General features: G+C 40.7%; 1 protein-coding gene and 1 pseudogene across 1 annotated transcript in view; one reads left to right on the top strand and one right to left on the bottom strand.

Moving 5' to 3' along the window:
- LOC136872575 (SUMO-activating enzyme subunit 1) overlaps positions 1-23,490 on the top strand; it is a 189,178-nt gene that overhangs the window by 144,560 nt on the left and 21,128 nt on the right. The gene's annotated exons all lie outside the window — the stretch shown is intronic.
- LOC137500437 (uncharacterized) lies at positions 20,596-22,730 on the bottom strand (annotated as a pseudogene).

Genomic DNA, 23,490 nt, shown 5'->3' with positions numbered 1-23,490 from the left:
TTTAAATTGGAACCATGAAACTGCTTTTGATTCGTGCCATCACGCGGGGAACACCATGGGTTGCCTGTCCTTGCGAGCTGTACCACTATTCGGTACGAAATGGGTTTGTGATTAGTAGCAGCAGAGAGTTGGTTCCCGTGTGGGTTTCCAGAACCCGTGCGTCGTACCTATGTGAGCAACACCGCGGGTCTGGGCGTAGCCTGTGAGTTGTACCACTATATGAGCGACACCGTGGGTCTGCGTTGCCTTTGATTAGTATTCACTATGTGAGGAACAGCACGGGGCCCGTGGGACCGGCACCCGTGCCTAGTACACCTAGGTGAGGAAACTCATTGGTTTGCGTTGGCTATGAGTGGCGCCATTGTGTGAGAAACAACATAGGTCTGCGTTACCTGTACGAAGTACAATACTTGTGAGTAGTACCATCTTGCGTGGAACGCCGTGAGTTTCGCTACTTTTGATTAGTACCCGAACATGACAAATAGCATGGTTCTACTTTACTCGCGACATGTACCATTCTGTGGGGCCTTAGACATGAATTTTGCACCCCTATAAACATCAAGCATCATCGTGCTTTATAAGTGGTCCCTTGGTAAGTAATCAATTATTTATGATCTTTGTTTGAGTCTGATCCACTGTATTTTGTTTGTTTTTTTTTTTTTGTTTTTTTTTGTTGGGTTCATGTGCTACCATTCATTCTTCATAACATTTTTTTTATTTTGGTCAGTGGATGAATTTGAAATTTTTGTTCTTTCATTTCGTACCATTAGGGGCCGATGACCTCGATGTTAGGCCCCTTTAAACAACAAGCATCATCATCATAATCACATAGCACAGCCCGCTGTTTTGCTTGGTCAAAAGAAGTAAAATACGCCGGCAAAAATACTTCTGGGATGATCCGACACTTAAAAACGTATACCGGTATTATCAATGAAGAGGAATCGTCATAGAACACCTCCGGCCCGGTCTACACCACAAGAAGCTACACTGTCGACAACGACTGCAAGGCATCCGGATAGATGTACATTCTGTCTACAGTTATTAACAAATTATACGGGTTATTCAGCTAAGAAGTCGACCTGAAATAACTCGTGAATAGTTTAAGATACTGACATTCTGTTTTCACTTTCGTTAATGGTATTAAGGAGCTCATAGTTCAACACGCAGTGCTTTCCTAGGCTTTTGACAAATTTATCGTCACACACGTTTCCATATGAGAACTGCTGATGATATACCATGACGTTTACGCTCGTAGTTTCTGGAACGTGTCACAGCTCGCAGCACACGAGAATCGGTCTCACCCCCTGCGGGTGGGGGACGCAGATGTAGAATACACCCGCAGTATCCCCTGCCTGTCGTAAGAGGCGACTAAAAGGGGCGACCAAGGGATGATTGAATTAGGACCATGAAACTACTTTTGATTCATACCATCATGCGGGGAACACCTTGGGTTGCATGTACTTGCGAGTAGTACCACTATATTAGGTACGAAATAGGTTTGCGATTAGTAGCAGCAAGAGGGGGTTCTCCTGTGGGTTTCCAGTACCCGTGCGTCGTACCCATGTGAGCAACACCGCGGGTCTGGGCGTTGCCTGTGAGTTGTACCACTATATGAGCGACATCGTGGGTCTGCGTTGCCTGTGATTAGTACCCACTATGTGAGGAACACCACTGGAATTCCGGCACCCATAACTAGTACACCTAGGTGAGGAACATAATCGGTTTGCGTTACCTATACGAAGTACAATACTTGTGAGTAGTACCATCTTCTGTGGAACACCGTCAGTCTTCGCTGCTTTTGATTAGTACCCCAACATGACAAATACCATAGTTCTACTTTACTCACGACATGTACCATTCTGAGGGACCTTAGACCTGGTTTTTGGACCCCTTTAGACATCAAGCACCCTCGATTCAGGACTGTGCTTTATAAGTGGTCCCTTGGTCAGTAATAGTGTTATTTATGACCTTTTTTTAGTCGGATCCACGAACCTGCTACGCAGGCGTAGCAGGGGGAGAGGTGATACTCCCACGTGGCGCGTCCCAGGTGGCGGATAGGGGGGTCCTAACCGGCTTGCCGGCGGACTTGAGGGAAATAAAATACCTCTCGCGGACCAAACACCCCCCTGTGGGTGGGGGAGGCTGACGAATAATACACCCACGGTATCCCCTGCCTGTCGTGCGAGGCGACTAAAAGGGGCGACCAAGGGATGAATGAATTAGAACCATGAAACTACTCTTGATTCGTACCATCATGCGGGGAACACCATGGGTTGCATGTACTTGCGAGTTGTACCACTATGTTCAGTACGAAATGGGTTTGTGTTTAGTAGTAGTCATGAGCGTGGCCTGGGGGTTTCCAGTACCCGTGCGTCGTACCCATGTGAGCACTACCGCGGGTCTGGGCGTAGCCTGTGAGTTGTACCACTATATGAGCGACATAGTGGATCTGCGTTGCCTTTGATTAGTATCCACTCTGTGAGGAACACCACGGGGCCCGTGGGACCGGCATCCGTGCCTAGTACACCTAGGTGAGGAAACTCATTGGTTTGCGTTGGCTATGAGTGGCGCCAATGTGTGAGAAACACCATAGGTCTGCGTTACATGTACAATGTACAATACTTGTGAGTAGTACCGTCTTGTGTGGAACACCGTGAGTTTCGCTACTTTTGATTAGTACCCCAACATGCCAATACCATGGTTCTACTTTATTCGCGACATGTACCATTCTGTTGGGCCTTAGACATGGATTTTGCACCCCTTTCGACATCAAGCATCATCGTGCTTTATGAGTGGTCCCTTGGTCAGAAATCAATTATGTATGATCTTTGAGTCTGATCCACTGTATTTTGGTTGTTTGTTTCTTTTTTGTTGGGTTCATGTCCATCCATTCATTCTTCATGACGACATTATTATTTTTTTGGTCAGTGGATGAATTTGACATTTTTGTTCTTTCATTTCGTACCATTAGGGGCCGATGACCTCGATGTTAGGCCCCTTTAAACAACAAGCATCATCATCATTTTTAGTCGGATCCATTGTTTTTGTTTGTTTGTTTCTTGTTTGTTTTTGTTTTTTTGGGTTCATGTCCATCCATTAATTTTCATGAATTTTTTTTATTTTGGTCAGTGGATTTTTTGAATTTTTTGTTGTCATTTCATTTCGTACCATTAGGGGCCGATGACCTCGATGTTAGGCCCCTTTAAACAACAAGCATCATCATCATCATCATCAGAATCGCTCTCGAGAGCGTTGGCCATCACCCATGCTGAAAGAATTGGAGCAAAGTCGGGCATTTTAGATTACACGTTCCACTCATGTGTAATGGGGGTTGCATGTGTAGCAAAGCACATCTTCCCCGTCTCAGGTTCGAATAATACACGCCTCTGGTATCCAAGTAGGTATACATCCTATCTACAGTTATTCACAAATTATGCAGGGTAATTCACCCAAGATGTCCATCTCAAATGAGCCGTGAACAGTTTAAGATACTGACATTCGGTTTTCACTTTCGTTAATGGTATTAAGGGGTTCATAGTTGAACGTGCAGTAGGCCTACTTTTCCAGGCTTTTGACAAAATGTATTGACTCACACGTTTTCATATGAGAACATTATTTCACTCAATAACTGCCAATGATATACTATCAAGTTTACAGTCGTAGTTACTGGTAATAATAATTTCGTGTGGCTATTTCTAGCCGAGTGCAGCCCTTGTAAGGCAGACCTTCCGATGAGGGTGGACGGCATCTGCCGTGTGTAGGTAACTGCGTGTTATTGTGGTGGAGGATAGTGTTATGTATGGTATTTGAGTTTCAGGAATGTTGGGGATAGCACAAACATCCAGCCCCCGGGCCATTGAAATTAACCAATGAAGGTTAAAATCCCCGACCCGGCCGCGAATCGAACCCGGTACCCTCTGAACCGAAGGCCAGTACGCTGTCCATTCAGCCAACGAGTCGGACGTAGTTACTGGTACGTCGCACAGCTTGCACAACAGGAGGATCGGTCTCGAGATTCTCGCACGTGTCTCGAGATCTGCGACGTCAGTCTCGAGCGAGAGCGTTGCCCATCACTAGTAAAAAGTAGCGGGTGGAGACAGGACCTGGGTGGTTAAACAGAATTGCATAACTTAGCGCACGCACGCCCCCTAACGGTTCATCCTATGTTAAAATGTCATAGGACCTTCTTTGTTGCAGATTTTATCTACTTTCCATATTACAAGGTATTTCTAAAAATACACATATAAAGGCTTTTTAAATCACCATTTTTGTGGGTTTTTCTCAGGATTTGGGGCAAGTTTCAGGATAAAGTTTTGGTGGGAAGTTAAAATTTCAGATTCAGTGACCCAAAAAACATAAAGTAAGCCAATTTCCAGAACTGCCATGAATTTTTTCAGGTAAAATCTCCTATTGCCTGCACTATAGGTTTACAAGCTTGAGTAACAAAACACAGAAAGTTAACGTTCACAACATTAAAATAACACTTTCACTACATTGCTGATAAACGCACTGTCCCCTAGTTGATAGGCATACTAAGACAACACGAAACAATGTATGCACCAACCACTGTCTCCAGAGCCAGTAACAAGCGACAGCAGAGCACCATACCGCCTGTCTGAACCCTCCCCGCTATTACCAGCAGTTACGTGTGCCCATCCAGGATTGTCAATAACAATGCAGAATCAAAGTGAATTTGCCGTAAAGGCTAACCTTAATTGATCATGAACAGTTGTTATAAACCTAGTATCCAGTGCATTCTGCTTAATTCATTAGAAGTAGCAATGATTTCTTCAAAGCAGCATTCTTAATAATTTAAAATGTATATAAATATTTTACCCATGCATAGGGTAAGGAAACTACTGTATATTGAGTAAATTCAAGTCAAACAGAAAAATTATTATATAAAAGTGATCAGAACTTATTTACTAGCTCTTTAATTTACGTTCATTTAATCAAAATGTGACATTGGACATTGCTACTGAGACCTGAAACTACTGTACAGCTGCGGATTAAAACATTTTCTTTTTTATATTGTACCGTTTTCATCGTCCTGATAACGGAATAAAGGTTGTCATACGACATTAAAAGTTTGCCATGCACGGTAATGAGATCGCGAAGATTACGTAATTGGGCCATACATCTAAAAAGAACGAATATATTAAATGAAATAGGCAGTGATTTCAGAATATATATATAATACGAACGTATAAAATCAAGGAGGCCATGCACGTGACGGCAAAGATGTTCATTTGGCGAATTAAGTATGCCTAGGTCACGGAGTGAGACGGAAAGTTATAAAGGATCCATGCGGCCGTGATAAAAAATATAGAAAGTTTTTAAAATTGTTAAAAAAGAAGTAGGTGAACAATAAAAAAATCTGGTACGCAAAACGACGTAAATTCATCCACGAGAAAAAAATAATCCTCGCAGAAAGAAGAAGGGAGATATTTCAGTTAATAAGAGCTGAAGAACCTGCACAGTGAAGAAATATTTGAATTACACCTATATCTGAACAAATATCGTGACGAAAAATCAGAGCAAGTTGAATAGTATCCGGACAGTAGTCGGAATATAGACCGAAGGCCGTTACGAGATGTCAAGTCAAGTTTTACGCATTATAGGTTGATTAGCTGGATAAAAAAAATTAAAAGCTAATTTGATGATTTTTACCTGTTAAAATCTGTCACAAGGAATTAACATTGAATTACTGATTTAATAACCTGAGACAAAGATATAATCTAGATTCTCATTCTCAAGGATATGGACGTGATATTAATTGCCATTTTGGAAATGTTTCTTTCACATATGACTAACGGCTACAACATGAGAGGCTAAATCGGAGATGGAGCCGACTTTCCGACGTAGACCGCCCAGCTGTTTCTACTATCCCGGGTCCCAAAACTACAACCTGATGGTGACGTAACGGATGTTGGAGACAATCTACGCAGTCCTAAGATGACAACATCGAAGCCTAACCCAGTCATCTAACGTCAGCAGCCGCAAGCTAAGTTCCAAAGAATTACTTTATTATCTTGAAATTAATGTGTCGTAGATATAGTATTCATATATTTGTAGTGAACATTGGTATGTTGTTTCTTACGTAGTTCTTCGTGATGAAATCTCAGTCGATGTTATCTTTGCAATGAGATTGTCCTAGTTGATTTATCATTATGGGAGTAGGTATTTCTTCCAGAGTTTACAATCAATGTCATAATATAGGAATGTTTATAATTGAACAAGGAGAGATTTAGAGTGTGATTTTCAACCATTATGGGATTGAAACAACGTATACAAAGAGACGTATCCCAGATTTAATATTTTAAAGAAGATAGTTGATTTCTGAGTAACTAATATCTGGTTGATGTTACGACGCGATGACATGTGAGTAAATATTAACTTATTTAGTTTATATATGTGTTTCATTTTCAGGATAACGTGTTTATATGTATTACATATGAAATTTAACCCAAAAGTGTACCGTTGCAGTACGTTAATGATATGTTAAGATGATTTGCCGCCTTGTTGGAAATGATAAATGTTTACGCAGGGAAGTTAGGATTTGAGTGGCATGTTGATGTGGATTTACGAATAATTATTCGCTGAGATATATTAGTGGGAATGAATAATGATATATTATGGTAATTAATATTGGTAAATGGAGAGATAGATATGCTTATGGATAATTTTGGCGGTAAATACGGCGTATTACTGGCCAATGGTGATGTTTCACATATGCGGCAAGATATTAATATGGTAATGCGAGATATATTGGGTTAGTGGTACATGAATACAATGAAATACATCGTAGATTTCGTATGTGGGTTACCGTAAACTGTCTTCAGATTAAATATCCAAATAAGAAATAAAAGAAGGGAAACTTGTTGTCTTCATAGAGAATATGTCAACGTTGTACTGAATATTATTTGAAGTTTGGTGTCGAGAATGTATTTAATTCATAGAACAACTTCATAATTTAAATCTCTACCACAATTACATAAAAAAAGGTTACCAAATGCATTCCTACGGAATTTTTGATATTTGATTGGATATTGGTGAAACAATAAATCATGTTAGGTATAATTTCTATTTGAACTACGATAATAATTGATCTTTACACGATTCCTACATTTAATTTTAGGATGTTATTTGAATATTTTAACCAAATGACATGGTCAAGGTGACCAATATTTCTCATTTAATGAACGATATATATTTGAAACAGCCATTTTGAGCTGATATATATTTGGAACTTACTTGCGATTGCTAACGTTATAACATCGGAAGATACGCGTGTGTTAATGACAGAATATCAATTTGATAATGATGAAAATAAGCATTTTTAAAAAGAAAGAAACAAGAACTGATGGACTCAGATTAAGCATATTTATTATGAAGTTTACTAAGGCTTAGGGACTTTGATTTATTTTTTAACCCATATTAATTTTTCTGCTCATAAATTAATTGTTATTATTATTATTATTATTATTATTATTATGAGATAATCAATTTCAGAGAATGTTATACTACGTCTTCAACAGATAGAATAAGAACTTTCGATTTATGTAATTAAGAGAATTTATCCTTTATTTTTGTGACGCGCATAATTAATGCAAGAGGAATAGTTGAATCAGATCGAAGATAGATTAAATTTAATTTTTTTAAATAGAGAGGAGGAAGATAATTGATGTAAATAAATGTTATCAGATTTTCTTTTATGATTCTAGAATCATGAAATAAATTATAGATTATCCAATTTAGATGTTATTATTTTAGGAGATAGGCTAATATCATTATGATATAAATGATTTTGAATTAATTAATTTAAAAAATATTTTATTTATTTTCTTTTCTTTTCTTCGAATGATTGGACTTGGAAAACTTGATATTGATTCTGGAGGACGAATGGTATCGATGGTAATTTATTAAAAGGGAAATGTGGTGTCCCAGTTGACCTCACGTAAAAATTATACGGTTCACAGATGCAATTTAATTATCCCTGAGAGGTGTCGCGTGGCAATTTAAGGATTATCATATCAACAAATGTGATAAGAAAAATGAAGATTACGATATCGCTTAAATTTTATGATGCGGTAACTGTTTATACAATGAATATTAGAAGCGAGCATAGCTACCGACACTTAGCATCATTTTTATTAAATGCATTGATCCATTTAATGATCTGTAGAAGTGATGTATGGTCGAGGGGAAAATAGCCGGAGCAATTGATAGGTCGCCCAATATGGTGCAAGAAAGAAACCCCCTCAGGATGGTGCAATATGCATAGCAAACAAGTTAGGATTTTAAAACAAAATGCACAGGAAGTAAGTTTAAAAAAATATTAAATCTGACATTTTGAACATGACGTGAGAAGTAATTTTATAGCTGCTGTGTAGTCTTTATATGAGTATTTTTGGGAATACCTAGAAATACGGAAAGTATATAAAATCTGCAACAAAAAAGGTCAAACTTGGAGTAACTCATTCGAATTTATTATTATTATTTATTATTATATTTAATATTTATTATTATTATATATTATTATTATTATAAATGAACATCAATTAGTAAAAAAACTTATGAATACCAAATTTCTTTAAATCAAAATTTCTTTCACTTCACACCAGGTTGCATGATCATAGTTTGTTTAGCAGTGACATCTATGGAAGAATGTCCAAACTTCTTGATGAATGGCAAACAAAACAAGTAGAAATTCACATTGTACAGGAAACTTCACAATAACAAAATTATATCAGATTTTAGTGGTGACATCTTCAGAGTGGGGACGATTACCTCGATGTTAGGCCCCTTTAAACAACAAGCATCATCATAATCATCTTCAGAGTAAAATTCTAACTTGTTGTATTATTGGTTTCACATTTGGTAGATAGAGGAGTTCTTTTAGGCGCTCATTTTGAACGCGCGGCATAGAGGTGTACCTCCCGGTACAATTATTATTATTATTATTATTATTATTATTATTATTATTATTATTATTATTATTATTATTATTATTATTGTTACGGAGTTTTCCGTGGTAGTTAGAGGTGAAAGAAGGTGCGGGGTGGTGAATAGGTCTCAGGCTACGAAATTAAAGTGAATTTAAAATTTAACAAGGTTATATTTTCTTTTTAAAATCAAGAAATAACAAATATGGCAGGTACAGAGTAGCAAGGCAACAAAAGTACAATTACAGTATTTACAGGATTTGGGCTTCGAGCCCCGCGATCACAATCCTTGAGCAATCAGCTCAGTTTTACCCCAAACACAAGTGTCAACAGAGAGGGGAGAACCCCATTCATACCTAGGAGCACTTGCTCCGAAATACACAGTAAGGCCTCCTTGAGGCGTGCAGAAAACAAAATTTTCGGGAAGAGAGCAACTTGCTCTCAAAATTCAGGCCTGTCAAAGGCCACACCTAATTCTACTTTCAAGCTGTCCTCTCAGGACATATACACAGGGGTAAAATACCCAACCTACTGAGGTCTGTTAAATGACAAGAAGGTTAATTACATGACCTCTAAATCAACAATTTGAGAGGAGGCGATTTGCACTCCTAATGTATTTGTTTCAAAACCTAATTTGGCTCTAGGCCACTGATGCAAGGGCTAATCCCATACTAAAGAGGTGACTTTAGACATTGACAAATTTACATAATGTTAAGGAAGAATAGGTTGAGAAAACAAGTTCACCTCAAAACAATATGAGTGGGAGCTCGAGAGGGTTAAGCACTCTCTATCCAAATATGTAGTTTAAAAGATAGAATAGATACAAGTTCCTTTACATTTAAGGAAGGTTACATAATGGAAAAACTTCGGACCCGCCCCGAGAGTTAAACTGCTGAGCAAGCAAGAAAAGAAGTAATTAATCGGCCATTACCTGGTTGTTGACTGCCGCCGAAGAAAGAGGCGCTTCCCGTCCCCTGCTATGTACTTTACACACGAAAAGATGGAACAGAAGTGGCCCGGAGACCCTAAAATCAGCAGTTTATATACTCTCGCGGAAAGTTCGAGGCGTTAGGGGAATGAGAACACCCTCCCACAAACTCTTTATTGGGTAGGATACAGCAACATATTCAAGTTGGGGGAAGATACATCCGATTGGTCAGAAATTAATAAAAGAAATTCGGGATTGGCTAAATACAAAACAAGGGGAAAGAGAGGGATATACAGCCAACTTAAACAATAACAGAAAGAAATTTAACAAGAAACAAACCTTTGAAATAAAAATTTCTCCAAAAAATCGTTCTTTCACGTCGCACTAGGGTGCACCATTGTAGTTTTTCAGTAGTGTCCTCTAGAAGAGAAAGTTCACACTTCTTACTACAAGCAAAACAAAAATACGTCGAAAATGACAGAGTTCAAAAACTCCAAAATTTCCAGGTAGTGACATCTTCTGATAAAGTAGAAAATTAATACCGTAGATAAAGTTCAGACTTCCTCCAGCAGAGGAGTTTCAAGTGGCGCACATTTTTAAACCAGCGGCGTGGAGGTGTACCGCCCGGTACAGACCTCCCCCCCCCCAAAAGTTCCTCCAGGGGTGACACTGGCAATTTGTTTGGAAACAAGTTTCAAGTTATGATGTTGATATGGAGATTAATTGCAGAAGTATTTATAGGATTTTCTTAATGTGGTTTGATTCAGTTTCAAAATTTTTGTTGTGACAGGCGAAGTAAAGTCTTCATGTTTGTAGAAGTTGAATTCAGAAGGAAAACTTTAGTTTTTAAAGTTGAGGAAAATTTTCTAAGTCCACCAAATATTGCAGTAGAATACCCAAGAAAAGGTAGTAAAGTTGATCTGGAATGTCCATATAGTTGGTGTTGATTAAGTTGGATGGCCAGACCGGCCGTTGCAGCTTGCGTCCAAAGGCGGCCGCTCGGACCCCACAAGTACCCTGAGATACCGCTCGCCCGCACTATGAGGGAGCAGTGGTGTTGAAGCACGCCGCGCCCGCGGTGAACATATACAGGCTGCGGGCAAGTAGCAGGTCGTGCGCCGCACATCAGCCTTGGCCGGGAGGAGGGCTCCGGCTCGCCGTGCACATGTCGTCCTCGCTGGGGCCGAGGGGGCCCTTCCTCTAACCCAGTCGCGGCACGGCGCCGCGCGGCTGCGGGGGCACTGAAACATTAAAACTAGGCGGCAGAATTTGTTGGACCATCATCTTTTTTTTCTAGGGCAGAGGCTTGTGGAGAGGTTGAGGGGCCAGCGGCGTGCAAATATCCATGGCATTAATTAAGCCACTGTATAGAGTGGAGCAGGAGACGGGAGCGTGGTAATGGCCGTGTCAAGGACAGGATGGCAGTTTAAGGTTCGGGGCAGGTTTCACAAAAATGCTTACATATAAAACAAAATACTATAGAAGGGGCAGAAAGCCTTAAAAGTGAAACAAAAAAAAATATAACCTTCATATTCCTTTCAAGATAATATGAGGCAAGTTAGCACAGAATTTATACAGGTTTCACCTGCGACAAGTGAACCCTAAATATCCTCTCGGTGGCTGGATTGCTTAATAACAACGTAACCGGCGTAAGGAAATCGAGAATGACGCACGGCCCATGGAATCTGGGGGCAAGCTTGCCCGCGGGAACAAAATTCTTGACCATTACTTGGTCACCTACCTTCAAAGGGGTGGGTCTCCGTCCACGATCATACCTTTCCCTAACCTTTTCATGAGACACTTTAAGATTGGCTTTAGCCTTCTTCCAAAGATCTTTAATGTTGTCCGGATCTATTGTCTCGGGTAGAATGTCACTCAGAGACCAGAGGTTAGAGAGCGGCGTGTTGGGAACAAACTTGAACATCAAAGAGGCTGGAGTAAATTTATGTGATTCATGAACCGCCGAATTCAAAGCAAAAGCTAACCAATGCAGGGACGTGTCCCACCTGGAATGATCTTCATGATGATAGGCAATAAGCGCGGACCTGAGATTACGGTTAACCCGTTCAGCCAGAGATGGTTGAGGGTAATAAGCAGAAGTAGTTACATGAGAGATGGACAAGTCAAAACAGAATTTACGAAAAAGATTTGATGTGAACGCCTTAGCATTATCAGACACAATATATTGGCACGGACCAAAAGAAGCAAAAATAGAATTTAGGCAAGTAATGGTGGACTGAGCGGTAGCCAGCTTAGTCGGAAATAACCAGGAAAATCTTGTAAAACCATCTACGCATACAAAGATGAACTTGTTGGCATTTCCCTTTGACTGGGGGAAGGGTCCTACATAATCAATATACAGGCGTTCCATGGGGCGCGACGCTTGATGCGAAGACAAAAGGCCTACCTTGGTGGACATGGTTGGTTTACTAAGCAAACAAGATTTACAAGCTTTTACTAGTTCACGGATTTCACCGTCCATACCTTTCCAGATGAACCTTTCACGAATCTTTTCACGAGTTTTAAAGATTCCAAGATGCCCCCCTAATGGGGTCTCATGATAGTATTTGAAGATCATAGGCACAAGAACAGCTGGAACGACAACTTTCATCATCTTATCATGCCTCGATGGGGAACATAAAACACCATTCCTCAGAACATAAGGGACAACATGTTCCCCAGAAGAAAGGGTTTCCATTATCGGAGCCATCGTCGGATCTTCACGTTGGTATTTCTCGATATCCCTAAAGAGCATGGGAGCATCTGTTAAGATGGCATTAACATCAGATAGTATGGACTCGGAAGGTGATGAACTGTCGACCGGTTCATGGGTCTCGACGTCGTTGGAAAACATACGGCTGAGCCCATCAGCAACAACATTTTCGGTACCTCTGATATGCCTGACATCGAATTGGAAGGCAGAAATACGGATGGCCCAACGGGCTATACGGCCAGTACGACGCGGCCTACCTAAGACCCAACTTAAGGCTTGATTATCTGTCTCCAGGTCGAATTTGACATGTTCAAGATAGAGACGGAACTTTTCTAAGGCAAATAAGACTGCCAAACCTTCGAGCTCATAGATAGAATACTTGGCTTCTTGAGCCGACAAGGTCCTAGATGCATAGGCGATGGGTCGCCTCCCTAGTTCAGTCTCTTGAAGAAGGACTGCAGCTACTGCTGACGACGACGCGTCGGTTTGGACAATGAATTTCTTTGAGAAATCAGGCATAGCAAGTACAGGGGCATTACAGAGAGCTAATTTAAGATCTTCAAAAGCGGCTTGTTGAGAAGGTCCCCACTCGAATTTGATGCCTTTCCTACGAAGAAGGTTTAAGGGCGCCGCTCTATTAGCGAAGTTAGGAATAAACTTCCTGAAGAAATTCACCATACCAATGAACCTGGCGATACCTTTAATGTCCTTGGGAGGTTTAAAATCACGGATGGCCTGTGTTCTAGAATGATCGACTGCTACACCATCAGGTGACACAATATGCCCTAGGAATGACATAGAGGGCTTAGCAAAGGCAACCTTGGACAACTTGACAGTTAACCCAGCCTTACGAAGGCGATCGAGAACTTCTCGCAGATGATCTAGATGTTCTTCAAAAGTCTCTGAAAATACGACGACATCATCCAAGTAGTGATATAAGTACTCAAATTTGATGTCGGAGAAGACCCTATCTAGTAGCCTAGTGAGTACAGCTGCTCCCGTGGGGAGCCCGAAAGGCACGCGGTTGTATTCGTATAAGTTCCAGTCCGTGGCAAACGCTGTAAGATGTTTAGACTCTTCGGCAAGGGGAATTTGATTATAGGCCTGATTCAAGTCCAAGATAGTAAAGAACTTGGCCTTACGAAACCATGAAAAACAAGAATGAAGGTCAGGAAGGGGCACGGATTGCAACACCACCTTCCGATTGAGAGCCCTATAATCAATGACAGGCCTGAAGCCCCCCTGGGGTTTCGGGACTAGAAAAATAGGCGACGAATACGCCGACTTAGAGGGCCTAATAATACCATCCTTCAACATCTGATCGATGATTTCTTTCAGAGCCTTCACCTTAGGTGGAGATAGCCTATAAGGTGGAAAACGGACAGGAATCGAATCCGTGACCTCAATTTTGTATTCAATAAGGTCAGTAACACCAAGAGTATCAGAGAACACCTCTGGAAACGACTGACACAACTTACGAATACTATCAGCCTGCTCCTCAGGTAGATGTCTAAGGTCTAACAACATCTCATCCTGGGTAGGCGAAATAGATGAACATGATACAGAATTACACTTTAACAAGGGAATTTTACAATTGGACGCAAATTTGAATGTGCACGACCTGCTCTGGAGATAGAGCACAAGACCAGTGTAGGAAATGAAGTCAGCTCCCAATATAATGGGGCAAGACAAGTGCTTGGCCACAAACAATTTAATTTTCCATGTAAATTTAAAAATACGAATTTTGACATGTAAAGAACCTAGAATTTCTAATGGAGATGAATTAGCCGAAACATATTGAACAGGAGATGAGACATAGTCAGGTAGTTTACAAACAGATTTCAATTTAGAATACCATTCAGCCGAAATAATCGAACAAACACTGCCTGAATCTAAGAGAGCTGTTACAGGTTCATTATTTAACTCAATCTTAAGAAAAGGAACAGGCGCGGGGGAACCCGCCGCAATCCTAAGACACTCTTTAGGGCATTCAAAAGACGAATTTGAAGACTGATCGTTCCCTGAATTTACAACCTGTTTACCCGGGGCTGAGTCTCGGGAAGATGGATTAGTTGACTCAGCCGAAGCCACTAGTCACTTTTGATTCTTGTTGGAAGTTGCACCAGAAGTTGAACAGGAGGGGGTGCTATTTGAATTTGGGCAATTTTTGGCGATATGTGAGAAAGCCCCACATTTAAAACAGCCTTGTGATGAACCAGTCCCATTCCTCGTCCCACTCGACTTGATCAGTGGACACTTATTGAGAAGATGGTCAGGCGACCCGCAAGCATAACATTTACGGGGATTGACTGGTCGGCGAGGTGGAGGCCGAGGATTACTAAAAGAAGGAGGGGGTTCTTTCGCGACACGCAAAGAATCGGCGTATCTAACTCCTTCCGCTGAGACGGCCAATGCTTCAAGTTCAGAGAAAGTTTGCGGGCACGCCGCGAAACACAAATATGACCTATAGGATGGTGAGATACCTTCCACAATGGCTTGTACAATCTGATCCTCAGGGAAGTGAAGAGCAAACACCCTAGTATAAAACTTAATGTCCTGTATGAAATCAGCCAAGTTTTCATCCAAGCGCTGTACACGATAATAGTACTTCTGAATCAGAGATGACCTCGCGCGAGCAGGAATAAAATTTGCAAGCAAGTGTGCGTGAAAATCTTCAATAGATGACTGTTCAGCTATGGCTCTTACTATTTTGTCGGAGAGAATACCAATTGCATAAGGATAGATGATTTGCAAAATTTGACATGGGGAAAGAGAAAACACAAGGGCATGATCCTGAAATTCAACTAGAAATCTTAAAAATGAAATTACTTCACTGGTGGTATTAACGGAAAACTTCGATATACCTCTGAGCAACATTGCCAATGGATGAGGCAAGCTGCGGAACCCGGGTGACATAGTAGGTAAAGGTTTCAGTGGCAAGGAAGTTAATTCAGAACATATATTATTCAATGAGTTACGGCGTTCAGACTCGTTGTCCAATGGGGCAGAGATAGTTTGAGCAGCAACGGTTATCCTATTGACTTCTCCCTTAGGAGGCTCTTCCTCGCTACCTACATTCATCGTGACGGGTTGATCAGTTTTGGGAGGAACCTCCCCAGTTAACAATTGAGTGACCTTGCTAGATAATTCAGAAATATTTTCAAGCAGCGTACTAGCTTCCTTCCTCTGAACGTCATTCAACTTTAGAGACAACAGATCGTTAACTCTATTTGAAAAATGAAACAGCCTGGCTTGCACACGTTTGATTTGATTAGGAGAAGGATCATTTTCTTCAAAAAAACTAACTACAGATGCTAGCCCAGTAATATTCTCGACGATCGTGGAAAGCGAGTCGTCAATTTCTTTCTCTCCCAAAGCGGGGATGGAAATGGGCAAGTCAAGGGACTCTCTAAGCTTGTTGGAGTCTATCGCAACCGTGCCTCCAGATTGCACATTTCTGATAGTTAACTCATAGATCAACTCCTCCTTGCGCAAATAGTTAAGATGGAGAACATCGCGAGGGCCGGGCATGATGACAGAACAATTTTGAAAAAGAAAAAAATCAAAAAAATTCCAGCAACTGAGAAAATAGTTAAAGTTGTAATCAAAGCAATGTTTAGCCGTCAAAAGGGGCTAAAATGAGACCCATTCAACCACGCTCTGCTACCACTTGTTACGGAGTTTTCCGTGGTAGTTAGAGGTGAAAGAAGGTGCGGGGTGGTGAATAGGTCTCAGGCTACGAAATTAAAGTGAATTTAAAATTTAACAAGGTTTTATTTTCTTTTTAAAATCAAGAAATAACAAATATGGCAGGTACAGAGTAGCAAGGCAACAAAAGTACAATTACAGTATTTACAAGATTTGGGCTTCGAGCCCCGCGATCACAATCCTTGAGCAATCAGCTCAGTTTTACCCCAAACACAAGTGTCAACAGAGAGGGGAGAACCCCATTCATACCTAGGAGCACTTGCTCCAAAATACACAGTAAGGCCTCCTTGAGGCGCGCAGAAAACAAAATTTTCGGGAAGAGAGCAACTTGCTCTCAAAATTCAGGCCTGTCAAAGGCCACACCTAATTCTACTTTCAAGCTGTCCTCTCAGGACATATACACAGGGGTAAAATACCCAACCTACTGAGGTCTGTTAAATGACAAGAAGGTTAATTACATGACCTCTAAATCAACAATTTGAGAGGAGGCGATTTGCACTCCTAATGTATTTGTTTCAAAACCTAATTTGGCTCTAGGCCACTGATGCAAGGGCTAATCCCATACTAAAGAGGTGACTTTAGACATTGACAAATTTACATAATGTTAAGGAAGAATAGGTTGAGAAAACAAGTTCACCTCAAAACAATATGAGTGGGAGCTCGAGAGGGTTAAGCACTCTCTATCCAAATATGTAGTTTAAAAGATAGAATAGATACAAGTTCCTTTACATTTAAGGAAGGTTACATAATGGAAAAACTTCGGACCCGCCCCGAGAGTTAAACTGCTGAGCAAGCAAGAAAAGAAGTAATTAATCGGCCATTACCTGGTTGTTGACTGCCGCCGAAGAAAGAGGCGCTTCCCGCCCCCTGCTATGTACTTTACACACGAAAAGATGGAACAGAAGTGGCCCGGAGACCCTAAAATCAGCAGTTTATATACTCTCGCGGAAAGTTCGAGGCGTTAGGGGAATGAGAACACCCTCCCACAAACTCTTTATTGGGTAGGATACAGCAACATATTCAAGTTGGGGGAAGATACATCCGATTGGTCAGAAATTAATAAAAGAAATTCGGGATTGGCTAAATACAAAACAAGGGGAAAGAGAGGGATATACAGCCAACTTAAACAATAACAGAAAGAAATTTAACAAGAAACAAACCTTTGAAATAAAAATTTCTCCAAAAAAATCGTTCTTTCACGTCGCACTAGGGTGCACCATTGTAGTTTTTCAGTAGTGTCCTCTAGAAGAGAAAGTTCACACTTCTTACTACAAGCAAAACAAAAATACTTGGAAAATGACAGAGTTCAAAAACTCCAAAATTTCCAGGTAGTGACATCTTCTGATAAAGTAGAAAATTAATACCGTAGATAAAGTTCAGACTTCCTCCAGCAGAGGAGTTTCAAGTGGCGCACATTTTTAAACTAGCGGCGTGGAGGTGTACCGCCCGGTACAATTATTATTATTATTATTCCGAGGTTTTGGTGGATCAGCAGAGGTGAAAGAAGGTGCGGGCTGGAATGGGTCTAACTACAAGTTCGAAAAATGAATAAAAATTTAAATAAAGGTTATATTTTCAGAACAGCCAAACTTAACAGATTGATATAGACTTTGAACAAAAAACAAACAACAACAAGTTAAATCAGGTACAAGATCAAGAAAGCCAAGATTTAGATAGACTTTGACAATCTGGGCCACAAGCCCTAATTTTTACAATTCCTGAGCACTCAGCTCACAATCGACATCTTACCAAAGGGCAGAAATTCCCTCAATACAATGGAGCGTTTGCTCCCACCTTTAAATCTCAAGCCTCTCTGAGGCACGTTTACCACAAGAGAAAAGAGCTAACCCGCTCTCAATTTTTCAAGCCTATTAAAGGCATTACCTAGACTTCAGAATTCACTGCCATCAAGGCACAACTTTCAAATATAAACAGGGGTATCTCGTACCCAATCTACTGGGCCTTCGTGGAAAAGAACAGATTAATTAAATGGCCCCACAATACCAAGGTGAGTGGAGGCGTATCCTTGCACTCCTACATGAAGCTTGTTAAAAACCTAAGTGGCGCTAGGCCGATAAGCAGGGGCTATTCCCATACTATGGAGGTGACACGAATACAGAATAAATTTAACACATTAAGAAGGAATAGAAGAACGGTTACAAAAACGTAGTCACCTCAAATTCAAAATGAAGGGAAGCTCGAGAGGGTAAGGCACTCTCAATCCCCGATTTACAGTTAAAGTTATATGAAAAGACCGGAAAGATTTACATGTTTCAAAGGATAGTTTACATATTAAAGTTTTCGGACCTGCCCCGAGAGATAAACTGCTGAGCTGGCAAGAAATAAAGATGTTAAACGGCCATTACCTTGTTGAAGAACTGCTGCCAGAAGAAAGGGCGCTTCCCGCCCCCTGCTACATATTCACACACAGAGCTAGATGTTGTTCGAGTGGCGAAGAGTCGAGAAAATCAGCAGTTTTAAACCCTCGTGGAAGATTCGAGACCTTTCATGAATAATAAAGATACACCCACTCAACTTTATTGGGTAGCTAAGAGTTACACATGGAAATTCGAAGAAGAAAGCTATGATTGGAGGAAAATTAATTACAGAAATTTGGGATTGGATAGGTTCAAAACTGGCGGAAAGAAAGCTTAATATTGCCAACCCACCAATGAATGAACGAAATTTAGTAAAGAAAAAAATTATGAATACAAAATTTGTTCAAAAAAGTTCCTTCACTTCGCACTAGGGTGCATGATGATAGTTTTTTAGCAGTGACATCTATGAGAGAATGTCCGACTGGTTGGCTGAACGGTCAGCGTACTGGCCTTCGGTTCAGAGGGTCCCGGGTTCGATTCCCGGCCGGGTCGGGGATTTTAACCTTAATTGGTTAAATCCAATGGCACGGGGGCTGGGTGTATGTGTTGTCTTCATCATCATTTCATCCTCATCACGACGCGCAGGTCGCCTAGGGGAGTCAAACAGAAAGACCTGCATCTGGTGAGCCGAACCCGTCCTGGGATATACCGGCACTAAAAGCCATACGACATTTCATATGAGAGAATGTCCACACTTCTTGATTAATGGTAAACAAAACACGTAGAATTTTATTCAGTACTGGTAACTTCAGAATCACAAAATTAAGGAGGTGACATCTTCTGAGGAAAAGTTTAAGTAGTCTCGTTCCAAGTTTAGTGTTTCTCCTGTAGAGTTCTTATTGGCGCAAGATTTAAATGTGCGGCGTAGGGGTGTACCTCCCGGTACAGTTATTATTATTATTATTATTATTATTATTATTATTATTATGTTTCAGAACTCACACAAATTTGGACGAAGAACGGGGTAAAAGTGAGGGCACATACGAGTCTGCTGATAATAATGTTGATAATTCAACACAACGATTTACTCCGTCCCCAGCGGTATCAACGTTGTCATTAAAGCGTAAAAGGGCAGCATCACAGGAGTCATCTACACGTACATCTGATTTAGCGACAACGTTAAGTTAGTTTATTTCATCCAGGACCACAACTGAGCAGATGTTGGACTCAGCCAAAAGGAAACTGATGACGTTCTTCGACGACATATCCGAAACAATACTGAAATTTAATGAACTCGAACAGGCAGAAATTAAGCGGGAAATTTTCAACATTGTTAACAACAAGGAATTACAAATTCTTCAAAAGGAAGAAGTGCAGAGAAACAGCAATATAGTGGGATATAATTTCGCTAATATGATACTGCAAACAGGGCCCATCACGTTTGCGCACATGGCAATCTCCCTCTTCTCAGCTTGTAATATCCTGGCACAAGTACTCCAGCCACAATACCGAGTCAAGAATCTCATTACCATTAGCCTAGCATGAAGTACAGCATATAACATTAACATTATTTTTTTAACTAGTGTCATTTAGTAACAGAACATATGTTCATGCATTGTGCTGAACATACAATGAAGCAAAATGCACACGTACGTCTTTGTGTTATCAGTTATTAGTCACACCTTCCTTCCATCACAATATCCCTTGTCCAGGGACCCAATTTGTCATTCATGAAATATTCTCGAAACGTTTCCCTGGCTCTTGTAGCCTCAAAACTTCCATGTACCCCAACATGTGGTAGCGCAGTAAACAAAGATTACTCGGTGTTATCTTCGTAATTGTTTACTACTGGCACGTCACTGCGTAAATAGTTGTGTTAAACACAGACTGCCAACACTACTTTTTCAGCATTTTCTGGGTGCATATGGAGTCTTCCATAGAGTAGCCTATGTCTCTGGACAGCAATGCCAAAGGCATTCTCCACTAGTCTGTTCTCGACTGCCGGAAATTATAATTCGCCTGCCGTTCATCACTGCGAGCTGTGGATCCGGGGTACGGACGCATCAGATACGTTTTCAGTGGGAAAGCTTCATCACCAAGTGTTACATAAGGCACAGGTTCATTACAATTTGGCAACGGTTTAGGACCTGGTATACTGTATTTGACGTTTTGTTGTCCAAAGATCTTCCTAAAACTGATCTTGAGAATAGTCCTCCGTCACTGGACTTACCATAACCTCCTACATCAACAGCAATGAATCTGTACTTGGCGTCCACTAATGCCAAAAGAACTATAGAGAAAGTATGTTTATAGTTATAAAAGAGAGACCCGCTGCGTGGGGGAGCTTGAATAACAACGTGTTTTTCGTCTAAAGCTCCTATACAGTTCGGAAAACGCCACAGATCATAGAATTCTTCAGATATTTTCTTCCAAATTTCCTCAGTAGATTGGGGCATTTCTTGTGGAGAGAAAATGTCCCAAATAGCCTCACATGTGGAGACTATTATAGAGTGAACAGCTGTCGGGGAAATTCTGTAACTGAAACTCATGGAGATCTGCGAATTTGCAGATGCGAGATACCTGGAAAATGTGTAAAAATTAATATTAATATCTACTCAGTGCATATTTCAATGTTAATTCATTGTTAATTAACTGCATATACAGTAGAAATCCATTAGTCCGGCATCCAAACAGTCCGGAACGCCCGATGGTCCGGCACCATTCCAGGAATTTTTTAATGTTGGTTGTTTTTTTTTTTGTTTTTTTTTTTTTTTTTTCCTTTGTGACAGTTAAAGCGCACGACACAGTTCGAAACTACCCCGAAGTGTCCAGTACGCGTCTGCTATTGTTAGACACAATCTGCTTTGTTGGCTGTCACCACACAGGTTCAGTTCATTGTTTCGATTGCGAGCACTTTTCGCTACAGTATTTGTTCCTGCGATCTAGGATCCGTATTACAGTAGTACAGTAGTGTAGTGAACATACATATCAAAGTGCCCTGTGGAAGTTTTCTTGGTATTTAAGCAGTGACAATGTTCTCGAAACCGAAACGTTCTTCAAGTTCCAAACCAGGAGAGAAACGTAAGCACGTAACTCTGACCATCAACCAGAAACTGGAAATCACCAAACGCCTGGAGAAAGGTGAGAATAGAAATACTTTGTTGAATGAATCAAATATTGGTTCGTAAACCATTCACGACAAAAAAACAAAAAAACAAAGATGAACTAATGAAATTTGCTTCTCATCGGTAACAACTAAAGAATTGGCTTCCAGACAAACATTAAAAAAAAAAAACTGGGACAATTAGCTTATTGTACAAATGGTTCAGTGCAATACGCTCCGAAGGAAAGCCGGTAACGGGGCCAATGGTTATTGAAAAGGCAAGGAAATGTGGACAAGACTTAAGTTTTGCAGAAAGTGAACGCAATATTTCTGATGGTTGGCTCAGAAACTTTAAGTTTCGGCATGGAATTCGAGAACTTGATGTAACCGGAGAGACACTTTCAGCAAACCAAGATTTTGTGCTACCCTAATTTTGAGTTAAAGTTGTTAAACTAATGATTCTGCTGATGAACATTTTACTACAAAACGCCATGTTACAGCTGTTTTCGCTGTACGCCTTAACCTATATCGTAGTAAGAGGTACTGCCCGATAGTCCGGCATTTTCGGTAATCCGGAACCGGGCCGGTCCCGAACGTGCCGGACTATCGGACTTCTACTGTATATGCGTATAATGCTAGTGACACGTAAGTGCCAAATTTACACCAAACATACACTGATGTACGATCAAAATACTGCAGTACATATGAATATTATTTACCGTAACGTTAATGCTAGTCTCTCTTCTGCACTTATGGATTTCCTCCATTTTGAATTATTTTTCGTGAGACGTGGTTTCAGTTGTTGAAGAAAATTGTCAAACTTGGGAGTAACTCATTCGAAAATATTTTATTTTTCTCTGTCATTTCGTAGCCGACCGAAAATTATGTGAAACTCTCCTTCTTCTTCTTCTTCTCTCGTTGTAAACAATTTATGAACCCAGTATCGTTTCTTATTTTGTTGTAAAACGATGTAAGCTGCACAGGCAATGACTACGTCTTCTTCGTTCGGATCCATGTCTCTAACCTGTGAGCACAGATGCAATGAACAAGGACCACATGACCACAGCACAGTCGCAGCACAGTCCTGCATGTGAAAAGACAGAGTAGGCGACACCGCCGTAGCACGGTCGAAGCACAGCCCTACATGTGAAAACAGGCCTTAAAATACTTACCCATCGTTGCCTGCTGCAGCATTGTAGTCCTTACTTGCCGCTTCGCACCTCCGAACTCACTCAACGTCTACACCTAACTATAATCCATCTGCCTGGAATCTTGCTTTTGATTATGTCATAGAAGAAGTGTGCGTGTGTATTCCCCTTATTTCCAACCCTGCTCCCACCAATATACAGGGGTATTCACCTAACATGTTACACGCTAACCCCAACTTGGCAGGTTCGATCCTGGCACAGTCCGGTGGTATTTGAAGGTGCTCAAATACGACAGCCTCGTGTCGGTAGATTTACTGGCACGTAAAGGGACTCCTGCGGGACTAAATTCCGGCACCTCGGCGTCTCCGAAGACCGTAAAAGTAGTTAGTGGGACGTAAAGCAAATAACATTATTAACATGTTACACGGAAATAACTTCTAAACGATTAAAGACATCCGCATTCTGTTTTCAAATTCGTAAATGGTACCCAGGGTCTTGTAAAATAACGTGCTACTTAATCTCATAGAGGGATTAATAACCGAGATATTAATATTAACTCTATATTTTTAAATGGAACGGCATAAATTCATACAGCTGGCCTAAATGTTCAACTACATACAAGTTGAT

Source organism: Anabrus simplex, chromosome 4 (genome assembly GCF_040414725.1).
Source record: "Anabrus simplex isolate iqAnaSimp1 chromosome 4, ASM4041472v1, whole genome shotgun sequence".
NCBI lineage: Eukaryota > Metazoa > Arthropoda > Insecta > Orthoptera > Tettigoniidae > Anabrus > Anabrus simplex.
Note: the sequence above shows the minus strand (reverse complement) of the source record. Positions and strands in the feature narration are given on the sequence as shown.